The sequence below is a fragment of the Dasypus novemcinctus genome, chromosome 1 (assembly GCF_030445035.2).
Source record: "Dasypus novemcinctus isolate mDasNov1 chromosome 1, mDasNov1.1.hap2, whole genome shotgun sequence".
NCBI lineage: Eukaryota > Metazoa > Chordata > Mammalia > Cingulata > Dasypodidae > Dasypus > Dasypus novemcinctus.
The window spans coordinates 168,062,269-168,079,570 of record NC_080673.1 but is presented as its reverse complement, the minus strand read 5'-3'; the positions used below and the strand labels follow the sequence as shown (position 1 = coordinate 168,079,570).

General features: G+C 38.2%; 1 long non-coding RNA gene across 7 annotated transcripts in view; it reads right to left on the bottom strand.

The window, feature by feature from the left end:
* The window catches only part of LOC105746202 (uncharacterized), a 324,527-nt gene that overhangs the window by 95,460 nt on the left and 211,765 nt on the right, over nt 1–17,302 (bottom strand). For 2 of the 7 annotated variants that reach the window (XR_011649473.1, XR_011649474.1), the window contains exon 7: nt 510–611. The exons of 4 other annotated variants lie outside the window; for them this stretch is intronic. This is a non-coding gene — a long non-coding RNA (uncharacterized lncRNA). Of the gene's footprint in view, nt 1–509; nt 612–16,937; nt 17,028–17,302 lie in introns of all 7 variants that reach the window. One more of the 7 variants, XR_011649471.1, reaches the window with a different exon arrangement.

The window sequence follows — 17,302 nt, the reverse complement described above, 5'->3', positions numbered from 1 at the left end:
CCAACATGATTAACCCTTCAACAGGAAGTGATAATTTCCCCTGTTCGCCCTTCCATTTTCTTGCTTTCTACCTTTTTAAAAACCTTTTTCAAGAATATCAATTTTATGGATTTGGTATGAGAGGAAGCCCCACTAGAGAGAATATCACTCTTTGTATTTATTCTGCTGCCTTCTTTCCTTAAAAGATGATTTCTTTTGTCCAGTTCATAGGACTTTTTCCCCCAAAATATTCAAGTTTTATGACGTTTTAGATGAACTTACAAAGTCTAGCATACTCCAAAGTAAAACAACAGACTTGTATTATTTATAAACAAGGGCTTTCAGTTAAATCAGGTAGATCTATCGCTGAGGGGCTTTCCTGGGTCAGAAAGGAAATCGTTGCTGGGAAATGACCGCTGCCAGTTTAAAAGGTGTTTTAGCTGATTTTCATAGGGCAGAAGATAGTACCAACAAGAGATGGGAATTTGGAAGATTTCTCTGAACTGAGCTCAGTTAAACCTTATACTTACATAGGATCATTTTTGCCAGGAGGTATAATGACCCTTCCAAATCCATATGACCCGGAACCAGGGGAAAGCAGAGATGGAGTTTTCATTTCCTGCTAGGCTGTGCTGTTTGATGGACCCAAGAAAAGCAGATAATATTAAACAAATTTATATTTTCACAGCTCTCCTCAATATTTATCATATGAAGGGCCAGTTTGGAAACAGCATATCATAGAAATGCCAGTAAGAAATTCAAAACCACTCAATTTCCTCTAGCAGTCCTAGAACCAGAATGATTGGGGAGATTGGTTGTTCAGGTAAAGTAGTAAAGTACTCAGTACTTTTTACTACAATTACTCAGTACTATGTAGCCTCCAGAGAGTGTTGTCTGGATTTCCCTGCCTGAATAAAGAAAACTGCAGAAAGAAAGAAAAACGGAACAAAGTGTTAATGCTCTGCCATGGTTGGCAACATCAAAACATCTATTGCAAGTAATTTTCTTAGTTTAGCATTTGCCTTATAATTTTTTTAACAAATAAATTTTATTGATACTATTAATAAATCATACAATTCATCCAAAGTATACAATAATGGTATTTAGTATAATCACATAGTTGTGAATTCATCACTTCAATCGTTATTAGAGCATTTTCATTATTTCAATAATAATAATAAGTGAAAAACAGAGGAGAAAATTCTTCACCTCTAAATCTATGTTTCCCCTACTGTATATACCTGCTATTTCTGGCTATTCTTGCACAGTTATTTATTTATTTATTAAGTAGTTTTATCGAGATATATTCATATATCATATGATCTATCTAAGTGTGTAATCAACGGCTTTTAGTATAATCACAATGTTGTGCATTCATCCTCACAAAAAATTTTTAGAATTATTTCATTACTCCAAAAAGAAAAACTCTACATCCCTTTGCATGCCTTCCCTAGCCCTACATAACCAGTAATCAAATTGCAACTTTATAAATTGATTTATATTTATATTTTATATAAATGGAATCATGCAATATGTTATATAATATATTTAGTTCATAGTAATGTAATCATACAGTATTTGTCCTTTTGTGTCTGGCTTGCTTCACTCAACATAATGTCCTCCAGGTTCATCCATGTTGTCATATACTTTACAACTTCATTTCTTCTTATAGCTACATAATATTCCATTGTGTAAATACACCAGTTTGTTTATCCATTTATTGGTTGATGCGCATCTGGGTTGTTTGCAACTTTTGGCAACCGTGAATAACACTGCTGTAAACATAGGTGTGTAGATGTCTGTTTGTATCACTGCTCTCATTTCTTCTGGGTATATACCCAGTAGTGGTATTGCAGCATCACATGGCAAATCTATATTCAATTTCTTTAGGAACTGCCAGTCCCCCACAGTAGCTTTACAATTCTGCATTCCCACCAACAATGAATAAGTATTCCTATCTTTCCACATCCTCTCCAACACTTGTAGTTCTCTGTCTTTTTAATAATGGAGATTCTGATAGGTGTGAAATTATATCTCATTATAATTTTGATTTTCATTTCCCTAATCATTAGTGATGTTGAACATTTTTTCATGTGTTTTTTTGTCATTTGTATTTCTTCTATGGACAAATGTCTTTTCAAAATTTTGCCCATTTTTTAGTTGGGTCGTTTGTCTTTTTATTGTTGAGATGTAACATCTCTTTAAATACATGGATATTAAACTCTTATCGGACATGTGATTTCCAAATATTTTCTCTGATTGTGTTGGCTGCCTTTTCACCCTTTTGACAAAGTCCTATAAGGTGCAAAAGTGTTTTAATTTTGAGGAGGTCCCTTATTTCTATTTTTTTCTTTTGCTGCACATGCTTTGGGTGTAAGGTCCAAGAACCCACCACTGACCACAAGGTTTTTAAGAAGTTTCCCTACATTTTCTTCTAGTAGTTCTATAGTCCTGGCTTTTATATTTAGGTCTTTGACCCATTTTGAGTAGATTCTTATATAAGGAGTGAAACAGGGTCCTCTTTCATTTGTTTGATTATAGATATCCTGTTCTTGCTGCACAATTTGTTGAAGAGACTGTTTTGTCCCATTAACATGGCCTTAATAGATTTGTCAAAAACAGATGACTGTAGAGGTGAGGTTTATTTCTGGTCTCTCAATTCTATTACACTGATTGAAGTGTCTTATCTTTATGCCAGTACCATGCTGTTTTGACCACTGAGTTTTGTAATATGTTTCAAGGTCAGGCAGTGAAATTCCTCCCATGTCACTCTTCGTTTTTAGAATGCTTTTGGCTATTCAGGCACACTTTTCCTTCCAAATGAAATTGGTAATTGCCTTTTCTATTTCTTTAAAGTTGGCATTTTGCTTGGTATTGCATTAAATCTATAAATCATTTTGGGTAGGATTGACATCTTCATGATATTTAGCCTTCCGATTCATGAACACAGAAAGTCTTTCCATTTGTTTAGGTCTTCATTGATTTCTTTCAGCATTGTTCTGTAGTTTTTTGCATATAGGTCCTGTACTTCTTTGGTTAAATTGATTTCTAAGTATTTGAGTCTTTTTGTTGCTATTATAAATGGAATTTTTCCCCTGATTTCCTCCTCAGATTGTTCAATACTAGTGTACAAAAACATAAGTGATTTTTGTGTGTTGATCATGTATCCTGCCACTTTGCTGACCTCATTTATTAGCTCACGTAGCTTTACTGTAGACCTTTCAGAGTTTTCTAAATATAGGATCATGTCATCTGCAAAGAGTAAGAATTTCACTTCCTCTTTTCCTATTTGGATGCCTTTAATTTTTTTTTTCTTGTCTAATTGCTCTAGCTAGAACTTCTAGCACAATGTTGAAGAACAGTGGTGACAGTGGGCATCCTTATCTTGTTCCTGATCTTAGAGGGAAAGCTTTCAACATTTCCCCATTGAGTATGATGTTAGCTGTGGGTTTTTTCATATATGCCTTTTATCATATTGAGGAATTTTCCTTCTAGTCCTATCTTTTGAAGTGTTTTTGTCAAGAAAGGATACTAGATTTTGTCAAATGCCTTTTCTGCAGTGATCATGTGGGTTTTTCCTTCCATTTGTTAATGTGGTATATTACGTTGATTGATTTTCTTATATCAAACCAGCCTTGCATACCAGGAATAAATCCCATTTGGGAGTGCTATATAAGTCTTTTGATATGCTGTTGGCTTTGATTTGCAAGTATTTTGTTGTGAATTTTTGCATCTATGTTCATTAGAGAGATTGGTCTGTAATTTTTTTTCCCTATAGTGTTTATATCTGGCTTTGGTATTAAGGTGATGCTGGCTTCATAAAATGTGTTGGGTAATATTCCCCCTTTTTCAATTTTTTGGAAGAGTTTAAACAGGATTGGTATTAATTCTTTTTTTAACTGCTTGGTAGAATTCACTGTGAAGCCATTTGGTCCTAGACTTTTCATTTTGGGGAGATATTTGATTATTGATTCAATCTATTTAAATGCGATTAAGTTTGTTAAGTTTTTGTAGTTCTTTTAGCATCAGTGTATGTTGTTTGTGCATTTCTAGGAATTTGTCCATTTCATCTAGGTTGTCTAGTCTGTTATCATACAGTTTCTCATAATATCCTCTTATGATCCTTTTTATTTATGTATTTATTAATACATAATTTCCCCTCTTGCATTTCTGATTGTATTTATTTGCATCATCTCTCTTTTTTCTTTGTTAGTCTAGTTAGGGGCTTGTCAGTTTTACTAGTCTTCTCAAAGAACCAGCTTTGGGTTTTCTGATTTTCTGTATTGCTTTTTGTTCTCAACTTCATTTATTTCTGCTCTAATCTTTATACTCTTTCCTTCTGTTTGCTTTGAGACTGGTGTAGCAATTTGATGAATTCCAAAAAGAAATATTGGATTATGTTTGTAAACTGATCTTTTCCCCTGGGCATATGAGATTATATTGGATTATACTGGATTCCTTAATCAAGTAAACCTCTTAAATCAATAGGGCGTTGAGCACCCACTCCTTGATGGGTGGGGACTCGCAGATAAAAGACATGGCAAGGGACAGAGTTGACGGTTTTTGATGTTGCAGTTTGATGCTGAAGCCTTAAGCTGGAGCCCCAGGAAGTAAGCACACAGAGGAAAGAGAAGTACATCTCAGGAAGCCTGAACCCTCACAGATGTTGGCAGCCATCTTGCTCCAACCTGTGAAATAGACTTTGGTGAGGGAAGTAACTTATGCTTTATGGCCTGGTATCTGTAAGCTCCTACCCTAAATAAATACCCTTTATAAAAACCATCAATTTCTGGTATTTTGCATCAGCACCCCTTTGGCTAACTAATACAATTGGTTTGCTGCTGTTTGTTATTGTTTTTTTCTAGTTTCTCTAGTTCAGTAAATCTTTGAGTTAAGCTCTTTTTTAAAAAAATATAGACATTTAGAGCTATAAATTTCCCTCTCAAGACTGCCTTCACTGTGTCCCATAAGTTTTGATAAGTTGTGTTCTTATTTTCATTTGTTTTAACATATTTACTGATTTTACTTGCAATTTCTTCTTTGACCCACTGGTTATTTAGGAGTGTGTTGTTCAACCTCCACACATTTGCTAATTTACCTTTTTCCTGTCTCTTATTAATTTCCAGTTTCATTCCATTATGATCTGAGAAGGTGTTTTGTGTAATTTCAATCTTTTTATAGTTACTGAGAGCTGCATTGTGCCCTAACATGTAGTCTATCCTGGAGAAGGATCCATGAGAACCTGAGAAGAATGTATAAATTGCTGAGTTTGGATGCAACATTCTGTATATGTCTGTTAGGTCTAACTTGTTTGTCATATTGTTCAGGCATTGTTTCCTTGTTAATCTTCTGTCTAGTTGTTCTATCTAATGATGTGGTGTATTGAAGTCTTCAGTGATTACTGTAGAGAAGTCTATTTCTCCCTTCAACTTTGCCAGACTTTGTATCATATATTTTGAGGCATCCTGGTTAGGTGTATAGATATTTATGACTTTTATCTTCTTGGTGGATTTTCCCTTTTAATAATATATAATGGGTTTCTGTATCTCTTATAACATTTTTGCACTTAAAGTGTTTTGTCTCATATTAGTATAGCTACCCCTGCTCTTTTTTTTATTACTATTTGTTTGCATTATCTTTTTCCAACCTTTTACTTTCAGGCTGTTTGTATCTTTGGGTCCAAGGTGAGTTTCTCATAAACAGCATATGGACGGCTCATTTTTAAAATCCATTCTGTCAGCCTATATCTTTTGATTGAGGAGTTTAATTCATTCACATTCTATGATATTACTGTAAATGCATTATTTATTTCCACCATTTTATTCTTTGGTTTTCATATATCATATATTTTTTTCTGTCTTTATAATATCTGCATTATCCTTTCTGCTATTCTTTATTCTATACTCTTTTCCAAGCTTCTCTCTCCTGTCTTTTTCTTTCAGGATCTAAGCCTTTCTGTAATATTTCTTGCAAAGGTGGGTTCTTTTTTACAATATTTCTTAGTTTCTGTTTGTTTCTGAGTACTTTATACTTACCTTCATATTTGAAGGACAATTTTGTTGGATAAAGAATTCTCTGCTGGCAGTTTTTCTTTTTCAGTATCTTAATTGTATCATGCCACTATCTTCTAACCTCCATGGTTTCTGATGAGAAATCTACACTAAGTCTTACTGGGCATCCCTTGTATGTGATGGTTTGTATCTCCCTTGCTGCTTTCAGAATTTTCTCTTTATTTTTGACATTTGACATGCTGAGTAGTATGTGTCTTAAAGTAGATGTATTTGGATTTATTCTGATTGGAGTACAGTGCACTTCTTAAACATGCAAGTTCATTTCTTTCAGGAGAGTTGGTAAATTTTCAACTATTATTTCCTCAAGTACTCTTTCTGACCCTTTCCTTTCTCTTCTCCTTCAGGAACTCCCATGACAGGTATGTTGTTGTGTTTCATATTGTCATTCAAATCCCTGAGCCTCTGCTCATTTTTTTCCATTCCTTTTTTCCTCTGTTTTTTTTCTTTCTTCAATTTCAGCTCTTCTGTCTTCAGGATCAGTTATTCTTCAGCCATATCTTCCATTTTCTTCTATCACTTTGAGTCTGCTATTGAATGCCTCCAAAGTGTTTTTTATCTCACCTATTGTGTCTTTCATTCCCATGAGTTCTTTTACTTTTCCATTCAGGATTTCAAGTTCTTCTTTGTGCCTGTTCAATGTTTTCTTGATGTCATTTATCTCTTTAGCCATATTGTCTTTTAACTCATCAATTTGATCTTGGAAATTTCTGTGCATCTCATTAATTAGTTTTCTCAAATCTTCTGTCTCTTCTGGGGCTTTGTTATATACCTTTTCTTGAGCCATATCTTCCATTTTCTTAGTATTACTCATAATTTTTTGCTGATTTCTAGGCATCTGATTTGGATGGTAGTTTACTCAATGCTCAATTTCTTCCTCTTTCATAGGGATTTAGTGCCAGGAGGCTGTGTATTACTGCTGCTTTTTGATTCTTGGTTTGACCTGAATTGTTAAGATTTGTTTCTGTTAGTTGCTCAAAACTGGGCTCTGAATCCAGTAATGGATTGCAGACCCACTTCCTAGAACCTTGGGGAGAGAGCCTATAAAGGCTGGAAAAAGCCTCTCTTGTTTATTTTTAATTTTCTCATGTGCACTTCCTTGGTCTGCCAGCAGATAGTGCTCTTTGGCAGCATTCTCAGTTCAATGTCTGTTTGGATTGTGTTTGCTGCAACATAGATGGGAATCAATGTGATAGAAGTTCCTCCCTGGAGGCTTAGTGCCTTGTAATTCAAACTTTCTCAGAGATAGTTCTCCAGCTGTCACTGGTAACTCCCTCTTTTTTCCCAGGTAGAAAATAATTCCACTCCCCTCTGCCTCCTCAACAATCAGTCCCAGTTAGTAGAGAAGGAGATTGGGAGGGTTGTATATCTTTAGTTCTCTGTCAGTTCCCAAGGCAAACAATGGCACAGTCCCACCCAGTGTGGAAGGGCTCATGAGACACAGCAGACCAAATCTGTGGGTCAAAAACTGAATCAGCCTTAGGTGTGTCTTCCTCTCTTCCCCTATCCTGGGGAGGTATATCCTAAACAATGAGTCCCTGCTAGAAGAGAGGGATATTGAGAGGCTCAGATCTCTCCAGTCCCACACCATCTGGTGTCCAAAACCCTAGAAGATCTTTTCCTAGGCCATTTCAACCTGTCCTCTAGCTGTTTTTCTGGAGGAGAAAAGAGTCCTGTGTCTTTCAAGTCCACCATCTTCCCAGAAGTCTCCCTTATAATTTTTTTAACTTAGAGAAGCTTAAACATATTTTTTAATTTGGTCGTAAATAACAATCTTGGGGAAGCAGACGTTGCTCAGTTGATAGAGCATCCACCTACCATATGGGGGGTCCAGGGTTCGATACCCGGGGCCTCCTTGACCCATGTGGAGCTGGCCCACGTGCAGAGCTGCTGTGCACAAGGAGTGCCATGCCACACAGAGGTGCCTCCGTGTGGGGGTGCCCTACATGCAAGGAGTGCACCCCACAAGGAGAGCTGCCCCACATGAAAAAAGTGCAGCCCACCCAGGAGTGGCACCCTGTACACAGAGAGCTGACGCAGCAAGATGACACAACAAAAAAGAGACACAGTTTCCCAGTGCCACTGAGGGTGCAAGCAGGCACAGAAGAACACACAGCAAGTCAACACAGAGAGCAGACAATGGGGGCAGGGGAAGGGTGGAAGGGGAGAGAAATAAATAAAAATAGATCTTTAAAAAATATATAAATAACAATCTTCGGAAGTGGATGTAACTCAAGAGATTGGGCTCCTGTCTACCATATAGGAAGTCCAGGGTTCAATTCCCAGGGCCTCCTGGTGAAGGCAAGCTGGCCCACATGGCGAGCTGACCTGAGCAGAGAGCTGGTCCACGCAGGTGTGTTGGACCACACGGAATGCTGGTTCATACAGGAGTGCTGGCCTGCATGGGAGTGCTAGCCCACGCAGAGAGCTGGCGCAGCAAGATGACACAACAAAAAGAAACACAGAGGAGACAATGAGAGATGCAGCAGACCAGGGAGCTGAGATGGCGCAAGAAAGCGAACACCTCTCTCTCACTCCAGAACGCCCCAGGATTGGTTCCCAGTGCTGCCTAAAGAGCAGATAAGCAGATACAGACGAACACACCATGAATGGACACAAAGAACAGACAACAAGCGGGGATGGGGAAGAAATAAATAAAATAAATAAATCTTAAAAAAACAACAACAACAGTCTTTTCCTTTAGGAGTCCATCTTCATTATCATTAAGTCAGTCAGCCACCAAATGCAGAAAAGCCCTTCCATAAAGTGCCTAGGGCCACTATCTTCTTGGAGAAAGTTTGTCTATAGGTTGAGCTGATACTATCTGGGACAGAAAACCCCCAGCAGAGGCCACATTGGGACCTCATTCAGTTTATTAGCCAGCACAGGTGGCTTGGGTTTTGTTTCACAGACTTACATTCTCTTGGTCACAGGTCTTTCTTGGACCTTTTTATTTTTTTTGCATCTGGCCACTTCTCACTTATGTTACCTGCCTAGCCCTTGTAGGTTTGTACATATAGACCCCTGTTCCACACAGTCTCCTGCTTAGAGAAGAAAGGGAGCTCAATTAGAAAAATTCAGGAAGCGGATTTGGCTCAACTGATAGAGCATCCGCCTACCACATAGGAGGTCCAGGGTTCAAACCCAGGGCCTCCTGACCAATGTGATGAGCTGGTCCACGTGCAGTGCTGATTCATGCAAGGAGTGCCATGTCATGCAGGGGCACCCCTATGGGAGACAAACGTGCAAGGTATGCGCCCCTCAAGAAGAGCCATCCTATGCAAAAAAAACGCAGCCTGCCCAAAAGTGGCACCGCACACATGGAGAGCTGATGCAGCAAGATGACGCAACAAAAAGTGGCACAGACTCCTGGTGCCATTGACAAGAATGCAAGTGGACAAAGAAGAACACACAGTGAATGGAAACAGAGAGCAGACAACAGGGGGAGGGGAAATGAGGGGAGAAAAATAAATACAAAATAAGTAAATCTTTTTTAAAAATTAGAAAAATTCAAGGGATACCTTCTGACATGGGTTAGGCAGTTGTGGTGAGAAGGTTGGGTCTGTTACCAGAAGAACAGGAGTAAAGGAAAAAAACCTAGAAAGATACACATGCTAGCCCCTTCAGTGACTCAGCTACTCTCTGAAGCAGCCTCTGTTGCCCTTGCAGACCAACTTTCCCATCATGTCATGAGTTCCTGCTCACTGCGAGATGACTGACTAGTGAAGGCAGTCATTATTATTCCAGATAGGCAGAGACGGGTCACTTCCTAAGCTATTAGCCAACCTCTACACTGACCGTCGTCAGATCAGTTGCCCTCTCCCAATCCAATCAGCTGTAGCCAAGGGAGCATGGCCTTGGTGTAAAAACACGGCTGCCTAGGCATAAGGAAGTGATCAGAAGGGGCTGTGGGTACTGGAAGCATCCTTTGGCTTCCCCCAACCGAGCAATTTAATTGTCATGCACCTGCTTGACAGGTCCAATACAGTACTTACTACCAGCCTTCACACATGTCTCACTTAATTAACTTAATAATATTTGAGGTTGGTATAATTATTGTCATTTTTAGGTTATAGTTTATAGAATTATGAAATGATTAGGTATTAGGGCAAATACATATGTTAAACTATTAGGACAAGACTTCGAAACCAGGGCAATATCATAAAACAGATTGTAACAAGTATGGTAATCTACTCAACTCAGTAAGACAAAGGGACCTTAACTCTTCAGCAGTGCACAGCAATTAAACACCCAACCAAGCCTAAACAAGGTCAAGTCCAACAGCAGCATAGACATCTGGCAGGTCCAGCACCAAAAGCAACATTGTGAGAATAACTTTTCAAAGCATTCCCAAAGATTTTAAGTTAAAAAAAACAAACCTTCATAGAAGGAAGTATGGGTTTTTCATTTAAGTGACAAATCAGCTTCATGAAACAAAATCTTTATGGAATAAAGAATTCATTACCAATTCTCCCACATTTGTCACATTAGTAAGAATTAGAAATAATCAGTCATCTCCTGCAAGCCATCCCCCAGAAATGCCACAGCCTGGCCAGCCCTTTTATTTTTTGAAATAAAAATCTATTTAATTTTGAAAGTCTTACGTTCATAACTAGCTCTAAAACTAGAAGACTTGGGAAAGAAACATGTCTAGCAGAAGCAGCTGCTAAATATGTCAGGAACTGGTCATATCCTAAGGAGAACACAGTAGTCAAAAAGATACAGTCTTTGTGACAACACGGCTGAACCTTGAAGACATCATGTTGTGTGAAGTAAGCCAGACACAAAAAGACAAATATTGCATGATCTCACTGATAAAAAATAATTAGAATATGCAAAATTAATAGAGCCAGAAACTAAAATGCATTACCTACCCACCCTGGAGTCAGGGTAGGGAATGAAGAATTAATGTTTAATTGGTTCAGAGTTTCTGTTTGGGGTGATGGAAAAATTTTGGTAATGGATGGTGGTAATGGTAGCAAAACATTGCAAACATAATTAACAGCACTGATTTGTATAGTTGAATGTGGTTAAAAAGGGAAATTTCAGGGTTTTTTTCTTAAAAAATATTACAGTCTAGAATAAGAACAATATATGTAAATAAATACTTAGAAGACAACATTATCAATATGTTACTAAAATAAAAAATTTTTTAAATCACACAACAATGAACTCTAATGTAAAGTATGGATTATTGTTGCTAGCACAATTATAATAATATTCTTTCATCACTTCTAACAAAGGTACCAAACTAATGCAAGGTGTTAATAAAGGTGGGGGGGCATATGGGAACTCTGTGTTTTTCTGCATGATTTTTCTGTAAATCTACAATTTCTGTAATAAAAAATATATTTAAAAAATGACTACAAAGTCATTGACAACATAAAGGGGAAAATCATGATAATAAAGATAAGTTAAGATTAACATACATATGTAGTCTTTGAAAGCATTTCTTGACCTCTCAGGAGAGTAGGGCCAGAGAGACTCGCATTCGATCTGAATTTGATAAAGGAAATATTCCTCTACAGAAGAGGGTTCCTGGGACCTCTAACAACTTCTGCAGTAAAAATTCAGCCTACCTAGACTCCATGCTCATCCACATAAATGAAAATTTAAGATTACAATCAGTTCTCCATTGTCCATCCTGTGGAAGAAATGCAACAAGCCAATCCTTTTTTTTAGTGCATTCACTTTTGTCTATTATTAAAATAATCCAAGTTAATATAAGAACACTTAGAATATAATAGCAGAGAAGAATAAAAGAATTCACCAACCATCCTATAACTACTCAGATAACTACTAATGTATTTCCTTCATCTTTCTTTTATATCTATAAAGAGTTGGGTTATTAATTTTGTTTGTTTTATACATTGCTTTAGGTAGCCCACATATTCACTTTGCACACTTTTATTTATTTTTTTCATTTAAAATCATATCACAAGTGTCTCCCTGTGTTTATGCAAGCTTCCTAAACAGTGTTTTTAATGGCTGCATAGATTACTAATCCTTAATCGACTCCTCCCACAATCAGCGGGTTTCTGCTTAGAAAAGGCAAGCTCATTTTATCATAAAACAGCCATGGCTGGGAAAGGAAATCTGCTGCCCCCAAAACTCATAATGCATTTCATTACCTTTGGATTATCAGTTTGGAATTACTCACATCACTGCCCTTAATTATCCACCTCACTGCCTTCTTCATTAGCATGAGGGTGGAACCAAGGCTGAACGGTATTCTCTTTAGAGCCTTAGTCGCTTCTGATTAGTGAGTTGTTTAAAAAATGGCCTCAGCTCAAACAGGCCAATGCCGGTTAGAATCGTGTACAGGCAAAGCATTTCATTTATATTCTGTCTCCGGGTCAGCGAGAAGGCGATGGGGTAGTGGAGTGGGAGTGGGGGAGGAGTGAGGGACAGCAAAGCCTAAATGACGGCTTCAGCCCTCCACGCCCCTCCTTGCCTCTCCTCCCCACTCCTCGGGGCTCCCGGAGCTCTCTCCCCAGCTCTTTATTCTGCTTTCTCCTCTGCAGAAGAAAGTAGTTCTGCTGTGCAAGCTTGTGTGTGAGACAATGGCAACCTGCAATCGAATAATACTTGTCATTCCTTCACCTCCCTGGCCCTTCCGCCACTCAGGATTGCCTCTAACAAAAGACCCAATTTGACCCCCAAAGCAGACCTAAAACTAATTCAAAGCAGGGATTTGAATCAATTTAAGCTGGGCAAACCAATGACCACAAACCATCCACACTCAATTTACTAACCTCTAAGTCAAACCAAAGCCGTAGTTTTCTTCTTCTTAAAAAATAAAGGGAGCAAGTAAAGTAGCTCAATCTCAAAAGCATAGACAATATTTTCAAAAGCTTGAACCAGAATATAAACAACCTCCAAGGCAAAAGGAAACGGTAACAATACCCCTCCCTCATTCAGCGCAAGCTCCTGTCCAAAGCACTTATTTAGAAATGACACACCTTTGCAAGCCCTTTACCACTTTGAAGGAATTCCCAACAGATGGGCTTGTTTTGTTTTCTTAGACATTAGCCTGTAAACACTGCCGCTAAGTGCTGCTTTTTAAAAGACTGGTGATATAATAATCTATTGGTGTGCTTCCCACCCACTGCTCAAAAATATGTATGTAAAGTATCCTGTCGGTGGCCAGGGCTCGTTGCTCACCAGCTGGGACGGTCAGAGGCTGTTTGCTCCCCAGTCCCAAGGCTAACAGAGGCTCCTTGTCTAGAAGGAGGCAGCCAGGAAGTGCCTGCTGCTCCAGTGTAAACGTGGACATTCACTGAAGAAGTCAGGCTGTCTACAGAATGAACACTGAACAGAGGCTGGAGCATTTGGGCAGGGAGCTGCAATGGTGACAAATAGAAAATCATAGGCGAGAGCTAAGCTCCAGGCTGATTTTGAGGCCATTATTAGCCTAAAGCTTTGGCAAGATTTGGGGAAGGGAGGGGGGAGATTGAAGGAAGTGACTGACTTGTATGATAGAATATTTGATCTTCAGAAAAAAATTTCTCAACTTTTCTGCATCACTCCTAATAGGAACCTCTGAAAAACTCTTCTTTGGTCATTTCATCGACTGTACTTCCATCTAGCCCATTCATAAATACATTTTTCTAATATGTTTCACTTATATATTTACACACTTGCTTATTCATTCTTTTCAACAAATATTTATAAACTATGTGCCAGGAAATACCTTGCAAAGTACAGTAAACATGAGCACTGGTCTTGGCAGAGTTTTCTCTCTCTCTCTCTCTCCTCAACACACGCACATCCTGCACTTGCTAAATGTCAGGTATCTTAGTTTAACAGGGCTAGTGTAACAAAGTACCACTATGTAGCAATTTGATATTATTGATGAATTCCAAAAAGAAATATTGGATTATATTTGTAAACTGATTTTTTCCTCTGGGCATATTAGATTATATTGGATTCATAGGTTTACTTGATTAAATAATTATGTAAACCTCTTGTGCCAGTAGGGACTCACAGAAAAAAGGCATGTCAAAGGACAGAGTTGAGGGTTCTTAATTTTGAAGTTTTGATGTTGGAGTTTGATGCAGAAGCTGGAGCCCTGGGAAGCAAGGAACCCTGAGCCCAGAGGGAAGTCTGGAAGAGAGGAACCTAGGAAGCCTGACCCGTCACAGATATTGGCAGCCATCTTGCTCCAACACGTGGAAATAGACTTCGGTGAGAGAAATAACTTATGCTTTATGGCCTGGTATCCGTAAGCTCCTACCCCAAATAAATACCCTTCATAAAAACCAACCAGTTTCTGGTATTTTGCATCAGCATCCCTTTGGCTGACTAATACACACTAATTGGTTTAAACAACAGAAATTTATTGTCCCACAATTCTGAAGGCTAGACATTCAAAATTAAGGTATCAGTAGAGCCAAGTTTCCCTTAAAGAAAAGTATCCATTCTGTGCATCTTCCTGTGCCTTTCCTCTGGTGTGATGGTTTGAAGCTGTATAGATCCCAAAAAAGTATGTTCTTAAAGAGAATCCATTCCTGTGGATGTAAGCCTACTGTAACTCGGACTTTTTGATTAGGTTACTTCAGTTAAGGCATGGCCCAGGGAGGGTTGTAATCCTCTTACTGGAGTCCTTTATAAGAGAACAAAATTTGGATGAAGAAAGCCACAGAAGCAAGAAGCTGGAAGCAGCAAAACCTGGGAGAGAAAGGAAAGACCAACAGATGCCGCCATATGCATTGCCATGTGTAGAGGAGTCCAGGATCACCAGCACCTGGTCTTCAGGGAGAAAGTATCGCCTGATCATGCCTTAATTTTGGACATTTTTCTCAGTCTTCAAGCTGTAAGCTTATCAACTAATAAAGTCCCATTATTAAAAGCTAGCCCATTTTATGGTATCTGACATAATTTGCCCAATATGCACACAACTCACAGTTGGCAAAGTTAGGACATAAAACAAAGTCTGTCTGATTCCAAAGTCATTTGTACTGCATTCTACAACCTCTCCAGTGTCTGCTAAATGCAGTAATGACCTCAGAGGTCAAAGAACAGGTTTCTGGATCTCTCACATATACCTACAAGGTAGCATCTTCAAAAGTGGACACCTGAGAACAATGGGAAAAGCCAAAGGTGTTGTTACAAAATTTCTTCACAAAAAAAATTATATTTTATGCCAAATCCTGGAGGCTTCAAACTAGTGAAGAACTTATACCTTTTCTATTTGGAACAACCTAAGATCCAACAACAGAAAAATGGTTAAATAAAATCATATGTCCATTTAATGGGATGTTATACGGAATGAACCAGAGCCACATGTATCAAATGGACTGGCCTCCAAACATGACATTAAATTTTGAAAAAGCAAATTGAGGGATAGGAATGGTAATACGATTTATTGCAAGTGAAAAACAAGCAAAATGATGCTATATGTTACTTATAGCAGATACAGTATAAAATACACATGGGAATGATAAACACTAATAGTGAGATACTATTTATGTCTGGGGATGAAGACAGGAGAATGGGATTAGGGAAAAGTTCAGATGAAGTTTCAAAAGTATCTTAAAATCATGTAAATCACTTGAGTAAAAGGATTTGCTAGAGTAGGAAGTAGGCACACACATGATTGTTATGTTATTCTACATGACTTTCTATTTGAAAATTTCATAATTTTACAAAATATCTAATCTATCTCCCTTATTTTACACTTAAAGAAACAAAGGCCAAGAGACGTAGATAGGTCCAAGGTCACATAGAAAATGATCGAGTCCATATCAGGTCTCTAATGTTCTACATTGTTTCCGCTATGCCTTTGGATTCCTAGTAGATTCCTCTGAGCTCTTGCTTAAACTTGAATTTAAGAATTGCGAAGTTGTGGTGTGACAAATGGATTGGCCTACCCTCTTTTCCATGATTCATGTTTCTGGGCTCCTAGTTCTCAGTCTCCATGACCTAAGAGCTACAGATATTTTAACACTTCCAGACCTGAACTGGAAGTTCAGAGAACCAAAAAGCCACTAGCCAGATAGGTAGAATGATCATTAACTGCAATTCTAACACTTTGGTTAGCAGTTCCCCCAGATATCATAAACATCATTAGAAGGTTCAAATTACAACACAGGAGATAGAAGAAGGGGAACAGACATCTCCTAGAGATAGGATTGGTGACAGTGATAGCAGAGAAAGAAAAAATTCAAATAGTAGATAAAAGCATTATAGTTCAGGCTGTTCAGTATATGTGGCGGTCAGTTCAATAGAAATAAAATAACTTTAAAATGTGTTTGGGCGTAGTTCTAAGTCTGACTGCATAGGAGAATGACAGCAGGAAATTTTTCAAAACCATCCGTATTTAGTACCCACACCACTAAATCTCATAAAACTAGTATGGGTTTAGCTCCAGGTACTGTCATTTCTTAAAGCACCTCAAATGATTCTCCTGTGCAAAGTGTTGAGAGTCATCATTTTAGGGCATTAATTACCAAAATTCAGCTACTAAAAATAATTTTTTTTTAGAGGAGCACATTACTCCCTAATGGTATCAGGTATAAAGGTTGTACTTTGCATGCATGTGTGCATGCATGTGTGTCTGTTTGACTCAGTTTGGTAGTTAATAGTTCCCAACCTTCTATCTCCCATGTAAAGATGCTGTACAGTTACTTTCTAACACCTCAGGGAGTTTCCTCAAATCTCCCTCCCATCTCCATCACAAACCTCGGGCCTCATCCTAATGCTTTCCATTGTTCCTATTTTCATGCTTCTGTTTCCACAGCTCTGTTCAGCCTCTTTGGAGTAATACTTCAGGTGGGCTGTTTGTCTTTCATTGCTGGCTTCACCTCTCAACACTGGCATGGTAGATTGAATTGCATACCCCAATTTAGACATTTTTTCTTCTTAAGCCACATTCTTATGTATACGAACCTGTTGCAATAGGATCTCTTAAAGATGTTATATTAAGTTGAGGTGTGGCCCGACTGAGTGAGGTTGGTCTTAATCAGGATTACTGGAGTCCTTTATAAACAGAAGAAATTCAGACATAGTTAGAGAAAGCCATGGGGAGACTCTAGAAACCAGAAGGCAACATACCCTGGAAAGGATATTGTTATGTGATGTAAAACAGGAATATAAGCCAAGGAACCCCAAGGATTAGCAGCAGCCAGCACCAAAATGTTACACACTTTAGGAAGAAAGCATCTCCTTTCTGATGCCTTGATTTTGGACGACTCCTAGCCTCAAACCCATGAGCCAATAAATGCCTGTTGTTTAAGCCAACACATTGTGTGGTA